The 26,031-nt window shown below is 42.2% G+C and overlaps 1 protein-coding gene and 1 long non-coding RNA gene across 4 annotated transcripts in view; one reads left to right on the top strand and one right to left on the bottom strand.

Moving 5' to 3' along the window:
* Positions 1-22,476, bottom strand: part of ivns1abpa (influenza virus NS1A binding protein a) — a 46,986-nt gene extending 24,510 nt beyond the window's left edge. The window contains exon 1 of one of the 3 annotated variants that reach the window (XR_002256945.2): positions 10,785-10,985. The gene's annotated coding sequence lies outside the window, so the exon portion shown is untranslated. Of the gene's footprint in view, positions 1-10,784; positions 11,077-22,437 lie in introns of those variants that run through there. The other 2 variants (XM_020499567.2, XM_020499566.2) reach the window with 2 other exon arrangements.
* Positions 9,902-26,031, top strand: part of LOC109902879 (uncharacterized) — a 33,885-nt gene continuing 17,755 nt past the window's right edge. The window contains exons 1-3 of the long non-coding RNA XR_002256946.2: positions 9,902-9,985; positions 11,444-11,513; positions 11,646-11,682. This is a non-coding gene — a long non-coding RNA (uncharacterized LOC109902879). The remainder of the gene's footprint in view (positions 9,986-11,443; positions 11,514-11,645; positions 11,683-26,031) is intronic.

Genomic DNA, 26,031 nt, shown 5'->3' with positions numbered 1-26,031 from the left:
GTTATAGCCAACCTAACTGCAATGTTATAGCCAACCTAACTGTAATGTTATAGCCAACCTAACTGTAATGTTATAGCCAACCTAACTGCAATGTTATAGCCAACCTAACTGTAATGTTATAGCCAACCTAACTGTAATGTTATAGCCAACCTAACTGTAATGTTATAGCCAATCTAACCTAATGTTATAGCCAACCTAACTGTAGTGTTATAGCCAACCTAACTGTAATGTTATAGCCAATCTAACATTAATGTTATAGCCAATCTAACTAATGTTATAGCCAATCTAATGTAATGTTATAGCCAACCTAACTGTAATGTTATAGCCAACCTAACTGCTGTCACTGGTGCTGACAACTATGGTGCTCAACAAGTCGCATTGAGTGTTGTGTTGTGTGTCTGACTGTCCACCTCTTCAGGAACCACCACTTCCCTCTTAAAACCGCCATTAAGACCATGTGTGAAAGCCTTTTCTGAAGCCTCAGCTGGTTGTGTGTGTGAGACTTTCCTCCTCTCCAGGAACCACCACTTCAGTCCAACAGCAGACAACAGTTGTATGTGACACCAGTTATCAGTGAAGATGCACCATTGATTCCCACTGTCATGGCAGACTGAAGAAAAGCTGTAAAAGCCTCTGGGTCGACATCGGCGGTGTAGCCACAAGCCAGCCATGGCCATTTGAGTCGATAGGGCTTAAAACGATCACACTCGGGGGAATGGAATACTCCTTTATGTTAAACATAAACGCCTTATTCTGCGCTTCTCTGCTCTGGCTAGACGGATGCAGCTGAGCTGAGCTCCCAGTCCCAGGATCTAATCTTAGACCTGAGATTTATAGAAGTAGCCAGTCACCCTTGTGGTGAATCCTATCCGACTCTCCTATCACACTGGGCCTTCATTCAACAAAGCCGCTTTTGAGTGTAACTAAACCATAGGGCAAAAAAAAACAGGCTTAATCTGTTGGTTTCTTGGCAACAGAGCACGGGGAGGTAAATGATAGATGATCGTACTGGGAAGACCTGGTTGGATCAGCTTTATAACCTGTGTCTGCCTGTGGCTGTGTGGTCCACTTGGTTAGCTGATTACCAGCAGTATCTGCTATCACTTGCCTAGCGCCCTATAAAACGAGGACGGAATCACAGAATTCAGACATTAAAAAGGAATTCAACAATATTCCAAAATGAAAATCAACTAAAAGTATTGAACTTAATCAGAACATTCATTAAAGGCCCAGTGCAGGAAAAAGCTTGATTTTTCTGTGTTTTATATATATTTCAACACTATGAGGATGGAATAATACTGTGAAATTGATCATGCCCTTTCACCTAAAATGTCTGCCTGTTTTGATGGAGATAAAACCAGTTGCATTGGACCTTTAATTTACCCAAGATTATCAGAAGACATGAACAAAACGCATCAGTGATTCATATTTTCCTTAAACTTTACGAAGAGGCAACGAAATGCCCTGTCTGTGTGGTTTTCACGTTTGTCTACTACTTTGTGTAGCCTTTAGCGATGATGCTAATGCAATTACAACCATTTTCTGATAGACGGAAAGGCTTTCCAAAAAACCTTCTCAATGAAATGCTAACTTCAAAGTAGCTCATGTCTACCTGGCAGAATGATATCATGATTATTTACATCAATCCAGTAGCCATTTGTTTCGCAAACTCTGCAATCAAATGAGCGCCACAGAAACGTCGCTAACCAAACCGTTTCTGGCGGGTGTGCACTTGAATTAAAGGGTGACTAACCCAGACCTCAAAAGTGGTCTCCTGGTGTGGTTTAAGAAATGTTGTAGACTTAGAACATCTAACTTTGTGGTTTTCCTATTACAAATGTGGTGATTGAGAGCGAAAACCTGAAAAACAAACTAGGAAAAACTGAAACCTGGAAAAACAAAACTGGAGAAAACTGAATTTGGGGAAGAACTAAATGGAATCAGGCAAAATAAACAGATTTTATGATGGCGTTTTAGAGCTACTAAGAAAGACCTTCCTCTTACTGAAGCATTATGCACATGTCGGTACGTTCCTGTAGATCGTTTTAAAACCATTATTTGTTCAACAGTAATAGCCTATGCATTATGATGATTCCTGCTATGAAAGTATCTGCCTGTCCCTGTTTCCCTGTCTGCTGCTGTGTGAGCGATCCACTCTCACTCCCTCTCCCCACTGTGTGCACAGAGGTGGGAGAGATGCATGCTGAGAAGCACAAACATTCCTCAGAATGCAATTGTGGGAAAATACAGTTGTTTTCAAAGCAACTACTATTGTTCTAGTTACAGAGAGGAGTCACAGCTTTCTGCGAGTATACAGTTGAAGTCGGAAGTTTACATACACCTTAGTCAAATACATTTAAACTCAGTTTCACAATTCCTGAGTAAAAATTCCCTGTCTTTGGTCAGTTAGGATCACCACTTTATTTTAATTATGTGAAATTTCAGAACAATAGTAGAGAGAATGATTTATTTCAGCTTTTATTCCTTACATCACATTCCCAGTGGGTCAGAAGTTTACATACACTCAATTAGTATTTGGTAGCATTGCCTTTAAATTGTTTAACTTGGGTCAAACGTTGCGAGTAGCCTTCCCCAAGCTTCCCACAATAAGTTGGGTGAATTTTGGGGCATTCGTCCTGACAGAGCTGGTGTAACTGAGTCAGATTTGTAGGCCTCCTTGCTCGAACACGCCTTTTCAGTTCTGCCCACAAATTTTCAATAAAATTGAGGTCAGGATTTTGTGATGGCCACTCCAATACCTTGACTTCGTTGTCCTTAAGCCATTTTGCCACAAATTTGGAAGTATGCTTGGGGTCATTGTCCATTTGGAAGACCCATTTGCGACCAAGCTTTATCTTCCTGACTGATGTCTTGAGATGTTGCTTCAATATATCAACATAATTTTCCTTCCTCATGAAGCCATCTATTTTGTGAAGTGCACCAGTCCCTCCTGCAGCATAGCACCCCCACAACATGATGCTGCCACCCCAGTGCTTCACGGTTGGGATGGTGTTCTTCAGCTTGCAAGCCTCCCCCTTTTTCCTCCAAACATAACGGTGGTCATTATGGCCAAACAGTTATATTTTGGTTTCATCAGACCAGAGGACATTTCTCCAAAAAGTACGATCTTTGTCCCCATGTGCAGTTACAAACCATAGTCTGGCTTTTTATGGCGGTTTTGGAGCAGTGGCTTCTTCCTTGCTGAGCGGCCTTTCAGGTTATGTCGATATAGAATTTGTTTTACTGTGGATATAGGTACTTTTGTACCCGTTTCCTACAGCATCTTCACAAGGTCCTTTGCTGTTGTTCTGTGATTGATTTGCACTTTTCGCACCAAAGTACGTTCATCTCTAGGAGACAGAATGCGTCTCCCTCCTTAGCAGTATGACGGCTGCATGGTCCCATGGTGTTCATACTTGCGTACTATTGTTTGTACAGATGAACATGGTACCTTTAAGACATTTGGAAATGGCTCCCAAGGATGAGCCAGACTTGTGGAGGTCTACAATTTTTTCTGAGGTCTTGGCTGATTTCTTTTGATTTTCCCATGATGTCAAGCAAAGAGGCACCGAGTTTGGAGGTAGGCCTTGAAATACATCCACAGGTACACCTCCAATTGACTCAAATTATGCCAATTAGCCTATCAGAAGCTTCTAAAGCCATGACATCATTTTCTGGAATTTTCCACGCTGTTTAAAAGGCACAGTCAGCTTAGTGCATGTAAACTTCTGAACCACTGGAATTGTGACAGTGAATTATAAGTGAAATAATCTGTCTGTAAACAATCGTTGTAAAATTTACTTGTGTCCTGCACAAAGTAGATATCCAAAACTATAGTTTGTTAATTAACAAGAAATTTGTGGAGTGGTTGAAAAACTAGTTTTAATGACTCCAAACTAAGTGTATGTAAACTAGTTTTAATGACTCCAAACTAAGTGTATGTAAACTTCCGACTTCAACTGTATAATGCATTTCTCACCTCTTAATATATAATATAGCATAAAGGTCCATATGCATTCCCTGGATATGTTAGCTGAAATGGCTTACTGTTTTAATCGTAGGCTACCATCTCTGTGGCCTTACTTGGCACTGAAAAAAAAATGGTGTGTCGAACCTTGTCGCCAGGCCTCGAATTTCTGGCCATGGCCATCGATGCCTCCTAGTGTGGCCTTAATGCCCCCTAAAAAAAATCCATTCCTTGCAGTCAAATTGGCCGCTGTGCCTATGGGCTGAATATAGTAATTATAATTCCCTTCCCCCCGGATGCCAGTCGCCCTGCTCCGAAGCACCTCTTACTCACGTCTCTCTCAAATATCTCAATTCTCAAGGGCATCGCAGCTCTGAAGTAGGCTTCTAGGAAAGACCGACACATCAGGGATGCAACGATGCGCGTCTTTCTTATCAAATTCAGAGGTGCACATTGACGATGTTAGGAGAACTGTCCACATTTACCTTTCGTCAACCAACAAGACGTGTAACGAAAAGCAAAAGCACTAGCCTATGTCTATCTAATCAACAATTTAAATCCATTTTAAAATAAGGCTGTAACATAACAAAATGTGGAAAAAGTCAAGGGGTTTGAATACTTTGAGAAATAACCATTTTCACATACAGTGCCATGTCTTGTGGTAAAAGAGAGAATATGAGGATTTCCAATGACATCATTGGTGTGCATCATGTGACTTCAACCAAATCTGAGTCGGTATTGCCTACCAATTGGTCGATGATGTCATTGGAAACACATCTTCCTTTATATATATATATATATATATATTTTTATTACTGTTTCTACTGTTTTGTAGACACGTGCAATTTTCACATATGTTGATGTTTGGGTGGTGCTTGCATGTCAGGAGTACAGTACGAGGAAGAAAATAAACTATGAAAAATGCATTGCATTGCCGTGGAAAAGAACAGCATGTCACATGACTTACACCAGACTGAGGCACAGTCTACATCTGCATTGCTGTGGAAAATAACAGCATGTCACATGACTTACACTAGACTGAGGCACGGTCCAGAACATCTGGTATGTTTTTTAACCTGGTGGTGTCTCCCACCAACTCTCGGTGCGTGTGTGTGTGTCTGTGTGTTAGAATGGTGGATGTGCCATAGCTTGCATGCAGAATGAAGTGACAAGAGTGAGCCAGACTGGTTATAAAATGGAATGTGTGTGTGTGTGTATATATGTCCGTGTCTGAGCAAGTTAGCAATAGTTGAATCAAGGGTCTGTTTGTACACCAGTTTACAGTATGTACAGTGTGTGTTGTAGGTCAGTGAGGGCACAGCCCCCCGTCTGTACAGATGTGGGTTGGTCGGCCCACCAACAGTTGTGCAACATCTGTCAGGAGACTCCTGAATGCACCACAGCCTCTCTGTTCCTTTCCTTTCCCCTCCACTTTATTCCCTCCTCCTCCCACTCTCTTCTCTCCATTCACTCCCCCGCCCTCTGATCCATCCCTATCTCCTGCCTGCCTCATTCTCCTAAATCACTCTCCTCTTCCTCCCCCTATACCTCTCTTCCCCACCTCGCTCTCTGCTCCTTCCACAGCCCACCTTTCTTTCTCAATCACTCCCCGGATTCCGATAAACATTCGGGGGGGCGACATACAGTACCAGTCAAGAGTTTGGACACAAACTAATTCAAAGGTTTTTCTTTATTTTTTTACTATTTTCTACATTGTAGAATAATAGTGAAGACACCAAAACTATGAAATAACAGATACGGAATCACGTAGTAACCCAAAAATGTGTTATACAAGTCAAAATACATTTTATACGTAAGATTCTTCAAAGTAGCCACCCTTTGCCTTGATGACAGCTGTGCACACTCTTGGCATTCTCTCAACCAGCTTCATGAGGTAGTCACCTGGAATGAACAGGTGGGCCTTGTTAAAAGTTAATTTGTGGAATTTCTTTCCTTCTTAATACGTTTGAGCCAATCAGTTGTGTTGTGACAAGGAAGGGGTGGTATACAGAAGATAGCCCTATTTGGTAAGAGACCAAATTCATATTACAGCTCAAATAAGCAAGTGAAATGACAGTCCATCACGAAGTTCTGTCAATCAGTAACATTTCAAGAACTTTCTTCAAGTGCAGTCGCAAAAACCATCAAGTATGATGAAACGGGCTCTCATGAGGACTGCCACATATGTCCTTTGGTCTGATGAGTCCAAATCTGCGATTTTTGGTTCCAACCGCCGTGTCTTTGTGAGACGCAGAGTAGGTGAACGGATGATCTCTGCGTATGTGGTTCCCACCGTGAAGCATGGAGGAGGAGGTGTGATGGTGATTTGCTGGTGACACTGTGTGATTTATTTAGAATGCAAGGCACACTTAACCAGCATGGCTACCACAGTATTCTGCAGCAATACGCCAACCCATCTGGATTGCTCTTAGTGGGACTATCATTTGTTTTTCAACAGGACAATGACCCAACACACCTCCAGGCTATGTAAGAGCTATTTGACCAAGGAGAGTGATGGAGTACTGCATCTGATGACCTGGCCTCCATAATCACCTGACCTCAACCCAATTGAGATGGTTTGGGATGAGTTGGACCGCAGAGTGAAGGAAAAGCAGCCAACAAGTGCTCAACATATGTGGGAGCTCCTTCAAGACTTTTGGAAAATAATTCCAGGTGAAGCTGGTTGAGAGAATGCCAAGAGTCTGAAAATCTGTCTTCAAGGCAAAGGGTTGAAGAATCTCAAATGTAAAATATATTTCATTTGTTTAGTACTTTTTTGGTTACTACATGATTCCATATGTTTGATGTCTTCACTATTATTCTACAATGTAGAAAATAGTATAAATAAAGAAAACCCCTTGAATGTGTAGGTGTGTCCAAACGTTTTACTGGTATTGTATAAAGTCTTCATAAAGCACAATGAGTTATAGACCACAAACATTCAGCATGCCAACCCTGTTAGTCTGTCTACATTTCAGGGGTTGATTATGCGTGAATGATAAGCAAAATTAGCTAACCCTGTTCCTTCCCTTTAGACATCTGTTTTAACCTTTAAGATCAGGTGGCCAGGAGTAGAATACAGAACAATCTTCTGTCCAGCTGGCTCTATACATAGTGTTGGTTGGGCAGAGGCTGAACGATAAACTCAACCTTCATGCCCCTGCTAGAGTACAGTACACTAACTGGAGACTGTAGTAAGGAGAGTGTAGAGACTAGAGGAAATATACATTAATAAGAGTAGACACTGGTAAGCACTTTCACATGAACTAGACTGTTCGTTTTGGGAAATCACAGCAGTCAAGAGGACGACTTGATCACACCAGGCCGAATCTTTGGGAAGACAAGGAGGGTGTCGATAAGCGAGACCGACTGGGAGAGACGAGCTAGAAATGAAGCAACAGTTAGATTGAGGTACAGACAGACAGGCTGGTAGAGAAACAGGCAGGGAAGAAAGAAAGAGATACTGCCATAGAGGGTTACTAGTTTTCTAAACGTTTTTTCTCTCGGTTTCCATCTGACTGTTAAATCACAATGGTGCAGAAAACAGACAACAATTAGAAGTCCCCAGAATGCTAAAGCCAGGCCACAGCGGAACATAATGACATCCCGAGCAGTAGGCTATAGTATTGCAGATTGCCACGCCCACATTTTCACATTCTAGTATTTCCACCCATTATATAAATGACAAATACAGCAAGCTAAGCTGGGGTGTAAAAATCAACCATTGAGGTTTTATTTTCACAGAAACCAGAGCATTGGATATCATATCATGGATGTCATGAAGATACTTAGACCACCTATTGCGATGTGAGGTGCTAGAGAGACTGGAGTATCTTTAAGGCCAGGCAACACACCATCATATGGGGGGAAAAAATGGCCCTGAACATTATATCACAATAACGGTTTACCAGTTGAATGTAGACACAAACATACAACTTTTTTGTATTACAATGTTTTTGAAAAATTGTATAAAAATATGCACATATTTGCATATCACATAAATCCATTTTTCTGGACATTGGATGAAGTCAGTCTAAATATTTTGGTTTCATTTTGTTAAGATACTCCAAGACCAGACGTGTCCACAGCAGATTGCAGATTAATACTCTTATCTTCTTTCTATCTGTAAAATACTAAAGACATGTGCGTAAAAACACATTTTAGTTTTTTTATACAACATAACAATTCCCTCTGAGCAAGTCTGGAGAACATATCTAAGAAAGGGCAGTTAAAGACAACTACACTGAATTTAGAACAATGCCCATTTAGACCCCATCGCCATCTTTAAAGTAAGTTACTAAATATAGTCCACTCGGTAACACTATAAAATCGGCTTTTAAAATGGGCAATTTTATGTAATGAGCTTTGAAAATATTGATGTATGTTCATTTTAAAGTGGTTAATATTTATTGTAATATTGATGATAAACTAAATATACAGTTTCATTAAGTTTGACATTTTTATATTAGCTTTTTGGAAATACTCATTAATGGCCCAAAATACCAACAAATCCAAAATTGATAGGTAAATGCAAATCTATTTTCAGTCTGTGACATCAAAGAAAAATTCCACCCAAAACAACTCATTCCTTTAATTTACACTGTTACATAACACTATGTGAGAACAATATTTTTTTGTGAACAAATGTTTCATTTTGACATTATAATAAGTTTAGTAACAACATGGAAAATCGTTGTGGAAATCTGTTGCAGCTCAAGTCGAATACAAAATCTACAATGCAATGCTCTCTTTAGTCTGGCTAGCTACGTAGCTAGCAAACATAGCTACACACAATAATACCCAAGACAACAGCAGCATGTCAAGTAGGTAGTTGCTGTAAAAATCGCCTAAAACCACGGTATCAATCTAGGAATCTAACCATCTCACCATGTTCGCAACCTCAGAAATACTTTTGAGGAGATGGGAAACGGTGTCCATTCAACGTCAATGGGCCACGTGGTGCATTCTGGGCGATCATGGAACAAGGAGCGCTCTCCTAAAAGGAGTGAATGGGAGTCTATGGGGCGCTAGCGCAAAACCCCAACATGTGCAGAAATTTCGTCAACAAGAAGTACATTACATTTCTATGACGCAAGATAATTAACTTGCTATCTGTAATATCGTATAGCTTTGTAATTGTGACATTACGTACTTCAGAGGAAAATAGGCAATTTTCTCCACATATACACCGACTTTGAGAAGGGATTGCGTGACTGTTAGCTTAGCAACCGGGTGAAGAAGCATGACATCGTGAACACGATTGGTCGACACTGCTGGGTTCTGCGTTATACGTTCCTTAATTCATTGGATTCCTATCTCCTTTCTATAATATATTTGTCAACTGCACCATGCAATGCACCCTAGCCTAAAGAGACATACAAATAGGACACATGTGCTAGACCCTCCTTTAAAATACACATTTCTCGTGGTAGGAATATCACAAAAATATGATCAATGGCTCATTCGAGAGGAGACATTCTCCTGGAGTTATAACATCAGCCAGTATTAAAATCTGACAATATTTTAAAACGTTTTTTTTTGCGTCATACCGGACGGATTTCTGCTTGCTTGAACCACAATAACCCAGATACACAAGAAAACATGAAATGACCCAGGGAATCGATAGAACATCACTCAGAGATGCACAAAAACAATATACCATTCAAAATGGGCGAACCTTTCCTTTAAATAATGACAAGAGCAACACGGAATAAAATAGTGGTACAATGTATTAATCTCGAAAGGGGAAAAGGACAAATTGTACCCATGTGTTGCCACGCTGCCAACAGTCGGTGGGCAGTCCCAGAGAGCGTAACAATCGTCCCTCTGAGATGATAGGTCCATTCTGAAGCAGTTCTATTGGCTGGCTCGCGCGCATTCGTCTGGGCGCGCGCATAGCACATTGGCGCATGCTTGCATCATATTGTGCCCGCCATAGAGAGAGAGCAGACCACAGCCCCCGGCATTATGACTAGCTTGTCTTTGTCTACCCACCCGGACCATACTATCCGAATGTAGGTCAGTGGAGCCAAAATCTCATCAGCTTGACTTTACACGACTAACTACGCACACAAAAAAATAACACGATGCGACTACTGTGTATTACAAAAGAGGAAAACGGAACGATACTAGTTAACATTAGCTCTTTTGTGGTAGGTCTGCCCGGTAAACTTTGCAGAGCTCAGTTACCCCCCCCCCCCCCCCATTTTGCCAGCCAGTGAGAACGTGTCCGGACAAGCGAATTCACAAATCAATATGTACAGATGGTAGGTTTTTGCAAGAAAGACAAACAATTTGTATGCGGTGCAGCATAATAACAACGGATTTATTTATGATAAATTGTCATTGCACTAACCGCTGTGTTGCCAACGACACGCTCGTGTTCATCCGTTCCGCGTCCTCCCGCTATAAGGCGGGAAGATGCAATGTAACAACAATGTAACAACCATCGCCGATTCAGGTTAAAACATCGACAGTCAAGTAAAGACTCTATTTTAGATCTAGAACAACGACCTCACAGAGGTCATGCGTATAAAACCAAGTAAACCACCTCGTTTGGTCAAGTTAAAATGTTTGCATATAAACTAACCCTTTTCCTAATCTAATTATCCTAACCTGCTATGTTAATTCGCCTAACCTGCTGCGTAAATCCTAACCTGCTATAAAAAGTCAAATCTGACGTTCATTTTACAAAAGCTGGATCCGTTAGCCATGACCACGTCGTTTGCAACCATTTCCTCCAGTAGCCTACGTACAGTACACGATGTAGCCTACAATGACAATCCTCTAGCTATATTTTGCAGAAATAATTGCTTACCTGGGGCTTTTGACAGCAGATGGTGATAGACATATTTAATGTAAATTCAGAGTTGTCTGTGTGGGTACAGCGAATACGATGCAGTTGGCACGGTTCAGTTTTCTCAGGTCCCTCTCGCTCTGTCCCTCTGGATCTCCAATGTGACTGAAGCACAGGCAAGTTGAATGAGCAGTGTCTGGGTTCCTCTAGCGCGTTCAAAAAAACTCTGGCAAGTGCCACCCTGCCGGTGACGTAGCAACGTCTAGGCCCGCCTGCGAAAAAGTACGTACATCCAGGCGGGGCGGCAAGTAGTTGTGTAATGAATAGATGTCTAAAACAGGCCTATATTTCTCCAACTTCTTCTGTATCTGCCGGAAAGTATAATTTAATTTAATCATTTTACTTTAGACTTTGATTAAGTCATAGGACATACTGCTACTGATTTGGACTGATTTGATAGCAGGCCTATTGCTTGCCTTATAAATCAGACTATTATACCAATTATTGGTATACTATCAAACAAAGCACTGTAAAAACGTGGAAAGCTTACTTACAAGCCAGATTGTTGAATAAAAATACATTTGAACTTACTCTACGGGGTTGTATGTGCGTTAGGTCCTTCAGCTGGTCAGATTTTAGACTAAATATGCACAGAGAATTATTATTTACCCACTTTTTAGATCGCTGGTACTGCCGTTTAAAGGTCACCTGGGACATGCGCAAAACCATGTAAACGCCTGCATGACATCGGTAAGTATGCATATATTGCGTACAAGTACTTCTGTGCTTATGTCATGAGCAATTAACTTGATTGTCACTCACAGAGACCAACGTTTTGAAGTTGGTTTAATAATACTGTGGATATTTTTTTCTCAAATTTAGACCAGCTGAAGGACCAACCAGACAGACAACCAGCAAAGTAAGTTCAAGTCTATTTTGGTTCAACATTCTTGACAGACAATGGGCGTTTTTTTTTTCTTCAATGTAATTGTGTTACAGCATCATCACAAATCGGGACAAGCCTACTGTATACTGCCTACCGATGGTGATAAAGTGTTGTATACTGACTAGATATAGGCTAGAGCCGCTAGACCTGAGCCCGACTCTACTATGAGTACCTTGTTGTTCCTCTCCTGATGAGGCCTCATGAGATGATAGGAGATCCTGTCCCTGAGAGCCGCTATCCCCTACAGACATCATCATCATCATCATCAGGGAGGAAGGCATACCTTCAGATAGATCCCTGCATGGTTGCTAAGACCTTATACTAGTCTACTGTACTCTACAGTGATTAGATCAGATTAAGGGATCACAAACTGTAGCCACATGAGCCTCATGCTAGTTAGCCTGTGCCAGCCCTGCAGCGTTCTGTAACCTGGCTTCTCCCGCCCACTGATTCAGTGACAGTAATGGCACAATAGAGTTGAGCCAAAGCCCTACTGTAGAAGAGCTCTGCCTGTCCTTTGTATGTAAGACCAGAGGGCTAGCCTAACAACCAAACCCAGGTGGGTAGTCAACACACAGATCAAATTTGTCAAAACAGTGGTGTATGGTGTCTGAGTGGGATGAATCAAGGGATCATGGCAAAACAGAACAGTGGTGGTTAGTGCAAGTTGGTATTTAGGCATGGGGACATCGTCATTGTCACGCTGGCTATTACCAACGTAGGGAGATGTCACATTCCTGACTGAGTGAGAGCCTATAGTGTATTAAAACGGTCTTATTCAGGACTCAGACAATGTGTGTTTGATTTGGTCATGCTCTTTACAGAGGCTTTGAAATGGAGGACCTGTTGCTAGGCAGTCTGCTCAGCGTTCTCTGTTTATCGCTGACAAACAATGTCCGCCTGCATCAGATATCACCTGGTTCCTTACCCTTTTGTGTGTATGCATAATGTCCTGACTTTGGTAGGGAGGGACACACTTGACATTTACAAGACAGAAGACCCAAACTCATCGTCAAATCAAATCAAAGTTTATTTGTCACGTGCGCTGAATACAACGGGTGTAGACCTTATAGTGAAATGCTAACTTACAGGCTCTAACCAACAGTGCAAAAAAAGGTATTAGGTGAACAATAGGTAAGTAATAAATAAAAACAGTAAAAAGACAGTGAAAAATAACAGTAGCGAGGCTACATACAGTAGCGAGGCTATAACAGTAGCGAGGCTACATACAGTAGCGAGGCTATAACAGTAGCGAGGCTACATACAGTAGCGAGGCTATAACAGTAGCGAGGCTACATACAGTAGCGAGGCTATAACAGTAGCGAGGCTATAACAGTAGCGAGGCTACATACAGTAGCGAGGCTACATACAGTAGCGAGGCTATAACAGTAGCGAGGCTACATACAGTAGCGAGGCTATAACAGTAGCGAGGCTATAACAGTAGCGAGGCTATAACAGTAGCGAGGCTACATACAGAAGCGAGGCTACATACAGTAGCGAGGCTATAACAGTAGCGAGGCTACATACAGTAGCGAGGCTATAACAGTAGCGAGGCTACATACAGTAGCGAGACTATAACAGTAGCGAGGCTACATACAGTAGCGAGGCTATAACAGTAGCGAGGCTACATACAGTAGCGAGGCTATAACAGTAGCGAGGCTACATACAGTAGCGAGGCTATAACAGTAGCGAGGCTATAACAGTAGCGAGGCTACATACAGTAGCGAGGCTACATACAGTAGCGAGGCTATAACAGTAGCGAGGCTACATACAGTAGCGAGGCTATAACAGTAGCGAGGCTACATACAGTAGCGAGGCTATAACAGTAGCGAGGCTACATACAGTAGCGAGGCTATAACAGTAGCGAGGCTACATACAGTAGCGAGGCTATAACAGTAGCGAGGCTATAACAGTAGCGAGGCTACATACAGTAGCGAGGCTACATACAGTAGCGAGGCTATAACAGTAGCGAGGCTACATACAGTAGCGAGGCTATAACAGTAGCGAGGCTACATACAGTAGCGAGGCTATAACAGTAGCGAGAATATAACAGTAGCGAGGCTACATACAGTAGAGAGGCTAGCGAGTCTACATACAGTAGCGAGGCTATATACAGTAGCGAGACTACATACAGTAGCGAGGCTATATACCGGCACCGGTTATTCGGGCTGATTGAGGTAGTATGTACATATGGTTAAAGTGACTATGCATATATGATAAACAGAGAGTAGCAGTAGCATAAAAAGAGGGGTTGGCGGGTGGTGGGTGGCGGGACACAATGCAGATAGCCCGGTTAGCCAATGTGCGGGAGCACTGGTTGGTCGTGCCAATTGAGATAGTATGTACATTAATCTATAGTTAAAGTGACTATGCATATATGATAAACAGAGAGTAGCAGCAGTGTAAAAGAGGGGTTGGGGGGGTACACAATGTAAATAGTCCAGGTAGCCATTTGATTACCTGTTCAGGAGTTTTATGGTTTGGGGGTAAAAACTGTTGAGAAGCCTTTTTGTCCTAGACTTGGCACTCCGGTACCGCTTGCCATGCGGTAGTAGAGAGAGCAGTATATGACTGGGGTGGCCGGGGTCTTTGACAATTTTTAGGGCCTTCCACTGACACCGCCTGGTGTAGAGGTCCTGGATGGCAGGCAGCTTAGCCCCAGTGATGTAACCTCTGTAGTGCCTTGCGGTCAGAGGCCGAGCAATTGCCATACCAGGCAGTGATGCAACCAGTGATGCTCTCGATGTTGCACCTATAGAACTTTTTGAGGATCTGAGGACCCATGCCAAATCTTTTTAGTTTCCTGCCGGGGAATAGGCTTTGTTGTGCCCTCTTCACAACCGTCTTGGTGTGTTTGGACCATTCTAGTTTGTTGTTGATGTGGACACCGAGGAACTTGAAGCTCTCAACCTGCTCCACTACAGCCCCGTCGATGAGAATGGGGGCGTGCTCGGTCCTCCTTTTCCTGTAGTCCACAATCATCTCCTTAGTCTTGGTTATGTTGAGGGATAGGTTGTTATTCTGGCACCACCCGGCCAGGTCTCTGACCTCCTCCCTATAGGCTGTCTCGTCGTTATCAGTGATCAGGCCTACCACTGTTGTGTCGTCTGCAAACTTAATGATGGTGTTGGAGTCGTGCCTGGCCATGCAGTCGTGGGTGAACAGGAAGTACAGGAGGGGACTGAGCACACACCCATGAGGGGCTCCAGTGTTGTGGATCAGCGTGGCAGATGTGTTGCTACCTACCCTCACCACCTGGGGGCGGCCCGTCAAGAAGTCCAGGATCCAGTTGCAGAGGGAGGTGTTTAGTCCCAGGATCTTTCGCTTAGTGATGAACTTTGAGGATACTATGGTGTTGAAGGCTGAGCTGTAGTCAATGAATAGCATTCTCACATAGGTGTTCCTTTTGTCCAGGTGGGAAAGGGCAGTGTGGAGTGAAATAGAGATTGCATCATCTGTGGATCTGTTTTGGTGGTATGCAAATTGGAGTGGGTTTAGGGTTTCTGGGATAATGGTGTTGATGTGAGCCATTACCAGCCTTTCAAAGCACTTCATGGCTACGGGCGTGAGTGCTACGGGTCTGTAGTCATTTAGGCAGGTTGCCTTCATGTTCTTGGGCACAGGGACTATGGTGTTCTGCTTGAAACATGTTGGTATTACAGACTCATTCAGGGACACGTTGAAAATGTCAGTGAAGACACCTGCCAGGATGCTCACAGCAAAACATAACAAACCTGCCAGACAATCATAATAGAGAACATTTATATTTAGAATTTCTTAGTTGAACTTAGTTTTTAACTATTTTCAAAGGTTTGAATGTGGTTTGAAATTAAGAACCATATTCAATACCAATCAAAAGTTTGGACACACACACCAACTCATTCAATGGTTTTTCTTTATTTTTACTATTTTCTACATCGTAGAATAATAGTGAAGACATTAAAACTATGAAATAACATATGTGGAATAATGTAGTAACCAAAAAAGTGTTAAACAAATGAAAATATATTTTAGATTCTTCAAAGTAGCCACCCTTTGCCTTGATGACAGCTTTGCACACTCTTATTCTCTCAACCAGCTTCATGAGGAATGATTTTATCAACAGTCTTGAAGGAGTTCCCACATATGCTGGACACTTGTTGGCTGCTTTTCCTTCACTCTGTGGTCCATCTCAATTGGGTTGAGGTTGGGTGTTTGTGGAGGCCAAGCCATCTAATGCAACACTCCATCACTCTCCTTCTTGGTCAAATAGCCCTTACACAGCCTGGAGGTGTGTTTTGGGTTATTGTCCTGTTGAAAAACAAATGATAGTCTCACTAAGCGCAAACCAGACGGGATGGTGTATCGCTGCAGAATGCTGTGGTAGCTATGCTGTTTAAGTGCATCTTGAATTCTAAATAAATCACAGACAGTGTCATCAGCAAAGCACCATCACACCTCCTCCTCCATGTTTCACGGTGGGAACCACACATGCGGACATCATCCGTTCACCTACTCTGTGTCTCACAAAGACACGGCGATTGGAACCAAAAAACTCAAATTTGGACGCATCAGATCAAAGGACAGATTTCCACCAATCTAATGTCCATTGCTCTTGTTTCTTGTCCCAATCAAGTCTCTTCTTATTATTGGCGTCTTGTAGTTGTGGTTTCTTTGCAGCAATTAGACTATGAAGACCTGATTCATGCAGTCTCCTCTGAACAGTTAATGTGTCATGAACTGACCTTGGAGAGCCTTTTTAGGTCTCTCTTTTGGTTTGGTCAGGGTGGGATTTGGGTGGGCATTCTATGTTCTTTATTTCTTTGTTTCTGGCCGAGTGTGGTTCCCAATCAGAGGCAGCTGTCTATCGTTGTCTGTGATTGGGCATCATACTTAGGCAGCCCTTTTCCCTCCTTCTGTGTGGGATCTTGTTTTTTGTTTGTGTGCAGGTAGTTTGCAAAACAAAGCTGTTCGGTCGTTGTATTCTTTATGGTTTTGTCTTTTCTAAAGTTTCACTTCGTTAATAAATTATGTGGAACTCAAAGAACGCTGTGCCTTGGTCTCATCCTTCCGACGACACCCGTTACAGAAGATCCCACCACAAAAAGACCAATCAGTGTTTCCTGGAGGAATGGATATGGGAGGAGATACTGGAAGGCAAGAGACCCTGGGCACAGGCTGGTGAATATCGCCGTCCTAAGGAGGAGCTGGAAGCAGCAAAGCCGGAACGGCGACGCTACGAGGAGTTGGCTGAACGAGGTGTGCACGAGAGGCAGCCCCAGAATTTTTTTGGGGGGGCACACGGGGAGATTGGCGGAGTCAGGTGATAGACCTGAGCCAACTCCCCGTGCTTGCCTTGGGGAGAGAGTGACCGGGCAGACACCGTGTTATGCGGTAAAGTGCACTGTGTCTCCAGTGCGCACTCATAGCCCGGTGCGCTATATTCCAGCTCCCCGCATCGGCCGGGCTAGAGTGGGCATCCAGCCTGGATGGATGGTGCCGGCTCAGCGCTCATGGCCTCCAGTGCGTTTCTTAGGCCCAGGTTATCCTGCTCCAGCTCTACGCAGTGTCCCCGGTTCGCCAGCACAGCCCAATGCGGCCTGTTCCAGCTCCCCGCAATTGCCGGTCTACAGGGGGTATCCAGCCAGGACGAGTTGTGCTAGCTTTGCGCTCGAGACCTCCAGTGCGCCTCCACGGTCCAGTGTATCCTGCGCAGGCTCTGCGCAAGGTGTCTCCAATGCGCCTGCACAGCCCAGTGCGTCCTGTGTCAGCGCCTCGAACGTGCAGGGCTGAAGTGGGTATCCAGCCAGGACGGGTTGTGCCTGCTCCACGAACGAAGCCTCCAGTGATGATCCATGGCACGAAGCCTCCAGTGATGAGCCATGGCACGAAGCCTCCAGTGATGATCCATGGCACAAAGCCTCCAGTGATGATCCATGACACGAAGCCTCCTGTGATGATCCATAGCACGAAGCCTCCTGTGATGATCCATGGCACGAAGCGACGGTCTCCGGTCCAGGGCCCTCAGTGACGGTCCCCGGTCCGGGGCCCGCGGCGATGGTCCCCGACCGGAGTCCTCACCTTTGGGGGGGACTGATTTTGGTGGGCATTCTATGTTCTTTATTTCTTTGTTTCTGGCCGAGTGTGGTTCCCAATCAGAGGCAGCTGTAATGTATCTTCTGTATACCACTCCTACCTTGTGGCTCAAATGCATTAAGTGGGAAAGAAATTCCACAAATGAACTTTTAACAAGGCACACCTGTTAAAATGGGTGGCAGGGTAGCCTAGTGGTTAGAGCGTTGGACTAGTAACCGGAAGGTTGCAAGTTCAAACCCCCAAGCTGACAAGATACAAATCTGTCGTTCTGCCCCTGAACAGGCAGTTAACCCACTGTTCCTAGGCCGTCATTGAAAATAAGAATTTGTTCTTAACTGACTTGCCTGGTTAAATAAAGGGAAAAACTGAAATGCATTCCAGTTGATGCAAACTCGTTGAGAGAATGCCAAGAGTGTGCAATGCTGTCATCAAGGCAAAGGGTAGCTACTTTGAAGAATCAATATTTTGGAATATATTTTTATTAGTTTTTATATTTTTTGCGGTACTACATGATTCCATATATAGTTTCGAAAATAGCAAAAATAAAGAGAAGCCCTTGAATAAGTAGATGTGTTCAAACTTTTGACTGGAGCTGTATGTATGTATGTATGTATGTATATATATACACTCCTGAGGTGAGTGTCATTACTTGCAGATAACTTGTTTCCTTCGCCACCTTAAAGATTCCCCTCACAGCAGATCAAAAGTACTGCTACAGCAGAGGACACTTTTCAAGTTGTGATGGAGGTGAATGAGGTTTCCTTGGCAGCACTTTGTCTCCCCAGAGAGAGGCTGAGAGCCAGTGGTGACATCACATGGGCTCAATCAGGGAGAGGTGTGCTGACAACAGCTGAACAAGCCCAGCCAGCAGCCTCAGCTTGAATCAGTCTCAGACCCACTATAAGCACTATTCACTTTCTCCTGCACACGCACACGCACGCATACCTAATCCTATCCTACAGCCATAGGTTAAATTCCAACCCTCCCCCTCCTTGAAGTGTGTACTCGTTCACCCTCTGTGATTAATTAAAGGTTTGCAGTTTTACAATTTTATTTCACCTTTATTTAACCAGGTAGGCCAGTTGAGAACAAGTTCTCATTTACAACTGCGACCTGGCATTGATGTACCGTACATAGAGTCTTGTCTATCATATACCCAATGCTTTTTAAATCTTCTAGGGAATGTGAACCTGCACTTTAGTGGAGAATTGGAATGTTACTTTAGGCTGCCTGTAGCATAATCAAGCAACGCAGCTCCCCTCCTCTCTCTCCAGCAGCAACACCAGATCTCAGTGGCCCCCAAAAGGTTCAGTGGGGCTTCACATATGAGCCTTGACAAGAGCCGTATGAATATTTCAGCTATGTCTCGTTCTGGCACGTGGCAGGTGCTGATGGCTGTGCTGCTGGCATTTTCTGATTAAGACTTCCTGCAGCGGAAGACATACCCTGATCTGAACACCAGGCACAGTGGTGGGCAGCCTGGCCCTGGACGCAACATGTGCCTTGGCATTTAATCAATACATTCTGAGGTTGGTGGGCCTTTCGATCAAGTAGTGAGTCACTAAGTCACTAAGTTAGTCACAAAGTTCTCATCTCTAGTGATAGCACGGTGCTGCTGTATCAATCACCCTTGCAGAGTATATTGCATTATGCAAAATGTTTTTTTCCCAACTGGTAATATATATTTTTTTAAATTGCAAACATGGGACATTATATTGGGCTCCCGAGTGTTGCAGCAGTCTAGGGCACTGCATCTCAGTGCTAAAGGTGTCACTACAGTCCCTGGATTGATTCCAGGCTGTATCACATCCAGCCGTGATTGGGAGTCCCATAGGGCGGCGCATAATTGCCCCAGCGTTGGCTGGGGTAGGCCGTCATTGTAAATAATAATTTGTTCTAATGCACTGAGATGCGGGACCCCTGACACTACAAAGCAGATTCAAATTATCAAAGCATGATGATGTTTTGAACCAGCTGTGCACCCCTCGGGGTCCGAAGGACCGAGTTTGAGAAACCTTTTCTACCGACTCCAGAAGAATCCTTTTTCAAATCATGCGAGAAAAATATTGCATTTTATTTGGAATGGCAAACCAGATCAAGTTGAATCGGTATATTTATATAACGAACATGAGTTTGGAGGGTTAAAAATATGAACTATTAAGGCATTAAACCTCTCTCTTAAAGCCTTCATTATACCAAAATGATATTGAAATCCAGGCTACTAAGAGAGGCACATCCAATGTTCCAATGTTCATCATTTCTGATGAATTGACAATGGAACCGTTTTAAATTATCCCCCCCTTTTAAATGAAGCCACATAGATTTGGTTACAAGTCCAATGCCATCCTCCAGAAGAGGCTAAACAAATATTAGAGCAAATTATATGGCTAAAAAAAGTATATAAGTAAGGTATATTGTTTATGAATTGTAAATAAAGACTGTAAAATTATGTAACACAAGCAATTAACAAAGGTCTATAGAGAGGTATGTTTAATGCAAAAGTATAACCAACTCATTGCAGTTCAGCCACAAAAATGGAAGAGGCAATTACTCAAAAGAGAAAGGAATGTATTGGTTTGCCTGCCTCCAATGAAAAACCATGCATGGATTAAAATGACTAGTATAAATCATTAAATGTTTCAGTTTAACTCAAGTTTGAGAGGTTTGGGAACTTAGATAATTGGGAACAGATTTTTGATGTCCCAATACTGTAAGCATTGGGTTTATGAACTGATATACAAAACAATTTAAACTATACAATTTAAACTATTATATACAATTCTCACCACAGAAATAATTCTCAATATATGGGGCATTGAACAGTAAGCCCTGTGCAGACTGCCACAAGGAAACAGATCATCTTTTTTGATACTGTCCTTCAGTGGTTCACTTTTACAATTTAGTAGTCACTTTTCCAGAGTGACTGCATAGATTTTTGTTTGGGTCCCCTCATGTGAATTGAACCCACAACCCTGGCATTGCAAGCTCCATTCTCTTCCAACTGAGCCACACAGGACAACACATGGTATTTTGGAGTCAGGTCCAGGAGTGGTTGTGAAGTCATAACGTCTGTGTTCAGATGGACTGACAAACAGCACTGTTAGGAGATCTGAAAAACCTTGATCAATTAACGGGAAATATGATTATACTCTTAGGTAAAATATACATTTTTAGGGCAATCTTGGTAGAATTGGTACAAATAGAGAGGTTCACGACCCTCGTAAGAATCCACAGTTAAATAAAAGGATGTATTGCAAAAGGAAATTGTAAAATGGTAGTGTACTATGAAAGATGGGTTAGTCTGTGGACATCTAAGGGTTGGAATTAAGATCAGAGTGTACTGTATATGTGCTCGAAGATAAATGTTAGTTTACTCCAATCAGGGGAGGGGTGGTAGGGTTAGGAAAAAAATAGGGGGAATGTAATGTTAAATGACCAGAATGAGCTAATGTATTCTAGAACTGGGGTCTAGGTTTTTTAAAAACTGGTTTGTGCCTGGTTTAATGGAATGGAATATGAGAATGGTGTCATAAGAGCCAAGTCACATGGTGTTCTGATAACGAACTGATAAACTGTGACAAACTCTCTCACTCATGACTAACGCACCGTATGACCTTGACGAATGTGAGGGCGAATGTGAGGCAGTGGGATTGTGTATCTTTCTCTGTTCATTGCTCCAGAGTAGGAATGACATCATTTTTTCTGTGTTCAAATTGTGTTTGCTGAAAGGGTCCAGAGGGTCAGAGAGATAAATATTATAGTGCAAGAGGTGCTGCCAGGTCATATAGATTTTTCTCAATTGTATAGTACCTTATGTCAACTTTGAACCCAAAATATCTGACAGGTGGGAGTTTTACATAGGACTCTAGGCCATTGAAGCACTGTACCATTAAAGTTAATAGACCCAAACTGAAAACATTGTGTCCACTTCACTGAGCCAAAGTCTTGTCTAAAACTATTGATTTTAGACGAAATAACCATTTACCATTTTGTAGACATAATAATCAATCAATAAAATAAATGATTGAACATTACAGTTCATCCTATCCTATTTTCCGCCCTGGTGATTCAATCAACAGCGACACAATTCGAATGTGTCTGTTAACTGGCTAGTTAAACTGTGTCCGTGGCGCAATGGTGTCTGTTGCTCCATCAACATGGTCATTCATTTAACAGTGTCCATTTTAATGGTGTAGCTGTTAAACCATTGTAGCTGTCACAGAAGTCTCAGACTCTTCTTCCGTCCACAGTGAAATATTTCAGATATTTTATTCATATTTTTACTATTTAATAAGTAAAGCTCTATCTTCTATAGTCCTAAAAGTCGTGTCAAAAGTTAGTGTGACTGAGTGCCCTGATGACAGTATGATGACAGATACCAGATTGTTCCTGAATCGAGTGTTCCTCTTTCATAGCTGGTTCTTTGCTATGGAACCTCCCTTTCCTTTCCACTGAACTAAATATTATAGTTCCAAGCAAGGCTGCTCTTTCAGGTTTCTGTTTAAATAAAATCATCCTCACCATGCACATTCCTTATTGTCTTCAGTGCTCAGTTGGAACGAACGGTCTTCCAAGCTCATACATCTCTAAGCTCACTATCAATTTGTATGCCTAATAATGACTGTATTAACATTTACCAAGCATCTCACTTACCAGTGAAGCTGGAGTGGAGTGTGCATTCCTCACTGCCTGAGTGACTGAGAGGTGAATGGGTTTTTACAGAGGAACTAAAAGTGGAACTGTGATTCGGGAAGAGGGGGGGGGGGTTGTCAAGACCTCCCCTTATCCCCCTGACCTGAGATACTGTGTAGAATATCAGCCTGCTACACTAGTCCTCCATTTACCCAGAGTCAGAACTTATATGGTCTTTCCCAGGTATTGGGTAAAGTTTATTGACAAATCTATAGATGACTTAGGACATAGTAATAGTCCATTGTGATTGGTAGCAGGGGACAGAGTGGACGTGAGCAGCATGAGAAGCCCAGTAGTCATGTGAGTAGCATGGGGACACAGGCTAAAGATAAACAATCCCTGATTTGTCTGTTGATACTGTAACTACTGTGACCTGAGGGGTATAGTACAAAGCAGGATCAAGGAGTCAGCCAGATAACTAGCCTAAATATCTAAGTAACTTTACATTTTCTCGAAAGATAAGCTTGAAATGGGCATCCCCTAATTGACTCAACAACCAAAAACACATATAAGTTTTGCTTTCTTAATGAACCGGAAAATCCACAATTATTTCTGGCTATGTATCAAAGTTAGCTTGCTAAATTATTGATCTGAAGGGGTATTCCACATTTGTTGTGTTACAGCCTGAATTCCAAATTGATTTAAAAAAAAAATCTCGCCCAATACCCCGTAATGATTAAGGAATTCTTGTTGTCGTTGAGAAATATGCACATTTATTGTGAATGAAATACAGAAATATCTCATTTACATTCGTTTTCACACCCCTGAGTTAATACATGTTAAAATCACCTTTAGCAGCGATTACAGCTTTAAGTCTTTCTGGGTGAGTCTCTAAGAGCTTTGCACACTTGGATTGTACAATATTTGCCCATTTATTATTTTCTAAATTCTTCAAGCTCTGTCAAATTGGTTGTTGATCATTGCTAGACAACCATTTTCAAGCAGATGTAGGTTAACTTGGAAAGCAGATGTAGGTTAACTTGGAAAGCAGATGTAGGTTAACTTGGAAAGCAGATGTAGGTTAACTTGGAAAGCAGATGTAGGTTAACTTGGAAAGCAGATGTAGGTTAACTTGGAAAGCAGATGTAGGTTAACTTGGAAAGCAGATGTAGGTTAACTTGGAAAGCAGATGTAGGTTAACTTGGAAAGCAGATGTAGGTTAACTTGGAAAGCAGATGTAGGTTAACTTGGAAAGCAGATGTAGGTTAACTTGGAAAGCAGATGTAGGTTAACTTGGAAAGCAGATGTAGGTTAACTTGGAAAGCAGATGTAGGTTAACTTGGAAAGCAGATGTAGGTTAACTTGGAAAGCAGATGTAGGTTAACTTGGAAAGCAGATGTAGGTTAACTTGGAAAGCAGATGTAGGTTAACTTGGAAAGCAGATGTAGGTTAACTTGGAAAGCAGATGTAGGTTAACTTGGAAAGCAGATGTAGGTTAACTTGGAAAGCAGATGTAGGTTAACTTGGAAAGCAACTCCAGTGTAGATTTGGCTTTGTATTTTAGGTTGACCTGCTGAAAGGTGAATTAATTTCCCAGTATCTGGTGGAGAGCAGACTGAAGCAGGTTTTCCTCTAAGATATTGCCTGTGCTTAGCTCCATTCCGTTTTTTAAAATCCTGAAATACTCCCTAGTTCGTAACGATTACAAGCATACCCGTAAGATGATGCAGCCACCACTATGCTTGAAAATGTTGAGTGTGGTACTCAGTAATGTATTGGATTTGCCCCAAACATAACGCTTCGTATGCAGGACATAAAATGTATTGCTTTGTCACAGTTTTTGCAGTATTATTTTAGTGCCTTGTTGCAGGATGCATGTTTTGGAATATTTATTTCTGTACTGGCTACCTTCTTTTCACTCTGTCAATTAGATTAATATTGTGGAGTAACTACAAAGTTGTTGATCCATCCTCAGTTTTCTCCTATCACAGCCATTAAACTCTGTAACTGTTTTAAAGTCACCATTGTCCTCATTATGAAATCCCTGAGAGGTTTCCTTCCTCTCCGGCAACTGAGTTAGGAAGGACGCCTGTATCTCTGTAGTGACTGGGTTTATTGATACACCATCCAAAGTGTAATTAATAACTTATTAAAAGGGATATTCAGTGTCAACTTTTCTTTTGAACCCTGTTCTTTGCAAGACATTGGAAAACCTCCCTGGTATTTGTGGTTAAATCTGTGTCTGGAATTCACTGCTCGACTAAGGGACTGTATAAGTAATTGTATGCATGGGGTACAGAGATTAGGTATTCATTCAAAAATCATGTTAAACAATTCTATTGCACACAGAGTGAGTCCATGAAACTTATTATGTGACTTGTTCTTATTTAGGCTTGCCATAACAAAGGGTTAAATAAGCATTTTACTACACTCTCAATAACATCTGCTAAACATGTGTATGTGACCAATACAATTTGATTTGATTTTATATACTTATTGACTCTTCAGCTTTTCATTTTTTCTTAATATGTAAAAATTAAAATTAAACATATTTTCACTTTGACATTTTGGGGTATTGTGTGTAGGCCAGTGACAAAAAAATCTCAATTTAATCCATTTTAAATTCAGGCTGCAACACAACAAAATGTGGGAAAAGTGAAGGGGTGTGAATACTTTCTGAAGCTAGATTTGCCCAGGCTTTTCTGAAATTACTTCAGTTCGCTTAACATTCCAGCTCAGGCTTCATCCGTACTACAACTGTGGATATTGCTCCTTCGCCTGCCGCTAACCTAACTCTAGCAGGCTTGTAACTCCGCGTGGCTAGTCGAACGCCGAACTCTTCATTGAGAAAATGCTGAAATAAGAATGTGCTTTTGTTTTCTTATCAACGCACACAGAACCCGTTTCCCTAAATCTATCGATAAAATAATTGTATAACGTCATATGAAAGTTTTACGGTGCGCGAACTTTCAAATAGATTCTGTCACTGCTAAATATGTAATGCGATTTTTTTTTTTTTTAATAAACATTGATTAATAAAATATTTAATCGGTCGTCTTCCTCGAATGAAGGGGCTGATGAAGCAATGTTTGCGAGAGTGAGGGAATCTGATTTCATTTGTTCTCAACTCGCAGCTCAGATACTTCATTCAGGATAAATGTAGTTAACCTTGAGTAGCCTACCCCGGAGCAGGGCAGTTCTGAAGCATTCATAGCCAATATAAATTAACCTGACTAAAAGGTGAGCCACTTTCATGGTACCGGTTATCCAGAGTTGGATCTCAGTTGACCAAAGTTACCTCGCTAACTCCTCAAACCACTCTGCTAGTACACCCCTCAAGTCTGCCTCCACTCTTTACCTTTAAGGCTGATGCGAGGCCCCAGTTACCCCCGATGCACCCAGCCGGGTGCAAGACATGAGGTACACAGAGTCCCTTTACGTTTGTGCCTCCATCTCTGTCTTCTCTCTCTAATGGGCGTAAGCCAAAAGGGCAAACACACACACACAAAGTTGATGTTCTATTTGGCTCACACAATTCAGCTAAATCCCTGTTCTTTTTTTGTTGTTGGTACACTTACACTCATTTTGGTAAAAGCTTCAGTAAGTGGTGCTTAT

The sequence above is a fragment of the Oncorhynchus kisutch genome, linkage group LG13 (genome assembly GCF_002021735.2).
Source record: "Oncorhynchus kisutch isolate 150728-3 linkage group LG13, Okis_V2, whole genome shotgun sequence".
Taxonomy (NCBI): Eukaryota; Metazoa; Chordata; class Actinopteri; order Salmoniformes; family Salmonidae; genus Oncorhynchus; species Oncorhynchus kisutch.
Note: the sequence above shows the minus strand (reverse complement) of the source record. Positions and strands in the feature narration are given on the sequence as shown.